We start from the raw sequence: 2,946 nt of genomic DNA on the forward strand, positions 1-2,946 counted from the left end.
CATATGGGATCTTTGGGAACAATCCCAATGAATTAAAAACAATGCTGGATGGAATCTTGAATGGCATGTGAGATCTTGTGTGTTGCCCCAATACATCCTAGAATAATTTGGGAAGAGAATAAAAAAGTATTTGCAAAGTCCTCTTTGGGGCCTGGGAAGAAAGAAGGAAATATTTAAAATTCCCCATTTGGAGAAATCCTGATATTCTCACTAGCAGTGGAAACAACCAATTCAGTTTGCCAAGCCCTTGATCTTGGGGCTCACCCTATGGAACTTATTTCTGCAAAGGAGAAGCTAAGCCTCCTTATAATTATGCCTAAAAGTCATCCCCAGAGAGCCTCTTCTGTTGCTCAGATGTAGCCTCTCTCTAAGTCACCTCAGCAGGTGAACTCACTGCCCTCCCCAACTACAAGAGACATGATTCCCTGGGGTGTGAACTCCCTGGTAATACGGGACCTGACTCCCAGGGATGAAAGCTGGGACCTGACATCACGGGATTGAGAAAGCCATCTGAATAAGAGGTGGAAGAGAGAAATAAGACAAAATAAAGTTTTCGTGACTGAGAGATTTCAAACAGAGTCAAGAGTTTGTCCTGGAAGTTATTCTCATGCATTTTTTAGAAATCCCTTTTTTAGTTTATGGTATATTGGAGTGGCTGGAGGGAAGTGCCTGAAACTATTGAGCTGTGTTTCGGTAACCTTGATTCTTGAAGATAATTGTATATCTATATAGCTTGTACAATATGACTATGTGATTATGAAAACCTTGCGGCTGATATTCCTTTATCCAGGTGTGGACAGATGAGTAAAAAAATAAGGACAATAAATAAATAAATAATGGGGGGATAAGGGGAAAAAACTGGGTAGATTACAATACTAGTGTTCAATGAAAGTGTGGGGTAAGGGGTATGGGTTCATGTGTTAACTTGGCCAGGTGGTGGTGCCTAGCTGTCTGGTCAGGAAAGCACTGGCCTGTCTGTTCCTGTGAGGACATTTCATGGACTTAAATCATGACCATGTTGGCTACATCCACAGGTGATCACATTTGCATTTGCAATCAGCTAAGGGGAGTGTCTTCTGCAATGAGTGGTGCTTAATCTAATCATCGGAAGGCTTTTAAGGAGGATTCAGAAGAGACAATTACTCTTCCTGCTTCAGCCAGCCAGTGTCTCCTGAGAGTTTGTTGAGGACCTTCATTGGAGCTGCCAGCTCGTGGCCTGCCCTACAGATCTTAGATGCTTACATCCCCATGGTTGCATGAGACTATTATATAAATTTTATATTTACAAATATCTCCTGCTGATTCTGTTTCTCTTGAGAACCCTAGCTAATACAAGGTTGTACGGGGTTTTTAAAATATCCCATCTTATTTATTTGTAACTCTTAGAAAATCTTCTTTTTGACTAGACTCAGATTTAGAGGAAGAAGCTCTCAGAAAGGACAGCCTCCGTCTGTTGGCAATCTGTTCTTGGCATTTTCCTTTGGCCTCCTTCATCCTCTTGGCCAAAAGTTTAATATATTACGTGGCCTCTTCCTTATTGTTCTTAGTACACTGTTTCTTTAGGGCAGTACACTGATGTTTATATTACAGGGCATGTGGAGTAACAAGACACTGAATCTTGGGGGCTTTGGTCCTGGAATTCTTAACTTCTTCATTCAGGGGCTTCCTCACAACATGCTAGCAGACATCATCTTCTTGAGAGAAAATTAAAAGTTTGCAGATTCTTCTGGCTGTTTGGGGGCCCCAGGCGATGAGGCACAGTGGTATCAGTAGTCCACAATTCCTTCTCTCCTTTTTTACAAAAACCAAGTGGAGAACACAGATTGGTATCCACAATGCAACCCTGAGCAGACAGATACTTTCTTTCTCCAGTTCTCTTTGGTCTATAACAGGGATTCCCTTTACTCAGTGAAAGCCAGACATGGCTGTGGGTAAAGACACCCTGCTTCATGGGGAAACCTTGTTTGTCATTTCCACCACCGATTAGGACAACATCACCCTTCCACTCTGTGCCCAGGGCATCAGTAGAAACTTCTGTGGCCATTCGCGTCTCCTCAAAGGTACGTAGTTTGCGTTCATCATCCATTTCAATGAGCTTCAGGCAGCGGGTGGCTGGGGAGATGTTGAACTCCATGCTGAGGCAGCCGACCACCTCCGGGGCACCACAAGACAGAGCTCCTTTTTCTTTTTAAGAAGTTTGGACTTCACCCCTCAGCCTCCCCTGGAGATTAAGGGTGTCTAACTCTTTCAGAGGGAGTTGATGCAGGATAGAATAGGGCATGGAGGCTGAGGTCCCTGGTTCCTATCCAGCACTGAAGGAATTAAGGCACAGCTGCACATTTCCTAGGACAAAAAATTCCCCTAATGCCCCAAACCCCACAAAGCCATAAAGCCTGTAAAATCATGTGCCTGAAATGGACTCTTAATTAATAGCAGAAAGCCTGGGGTTATAAAGATTGTTAAATATCTGCCCTCAAACAAATTTTGAGTATGTGATATTTATCTCTTCCGGAAACAAAGAAGACGCCTGGTGTTCAAAGGTCGAGATGGGAAATCACTAAATCACTTTTGCAAAACCTCCCTATAAAACAAGCTAGATCCGTGCCACTTGGGACTCTCCCGCAATAAGCATTGTGATTTGCCTTCTCCTCCCTGAATTCTTCCTTGCCAGGAGACTGCGAAGCTGTAAAGGGGCTCAGATGACACTGGTGTTAGCAGAGCTCCAGTTACACAACTACCTCTAATCCATTAAGGTAGTTTTCTCACAGCCTTGATCAACCTTGTGCTAGAGATGAGAGGGGAACATGCTGCAGTCCCTGGAGTTAAGTTTTTTTTTTCTCTGTAAAGCTGTCTCCTTTCCAGTTCTCTTTATCTTGCAAACTCTAGCCATCCTTTTGTTCTCAAACCCTGGGCTCTGTCTTTTCAACTCAGGAAGACAGGTGGCCA

At 43.5% G+C, this 2,946-nt stretch overlaps 1 pseudogene; it reads right to left on the bottom strand.

Annotated features, from left to right (window-relative positions):
* Window positions 1-1,365: 1,365 nt before the first annotated feature.
* LOC143649091 (small ribosomal subunit protein eS6 pseudogene) lies at window positions 1,366-2,134 on the bottom strand (annotated as a pseudogene).
* Window positions 2,135-2,946: the final 812 nt, after the last annotated feature.

This window comes from Tamandua tetradactyla, chromosome 11 (genome assembly GCF_023851605.1).
Source record: "Tamandua tetradactyla isolate mTamTet1 chromosome 11, mTamTet1.pri, whole genome shotgun sequence".
NCBI classification, from domain to species: Eukaryota; Metazoa; Chordata; class Mammalia; order Pilosa; family Myrmecophagidae; genus Tamandua; species Tamandua tetradactyla.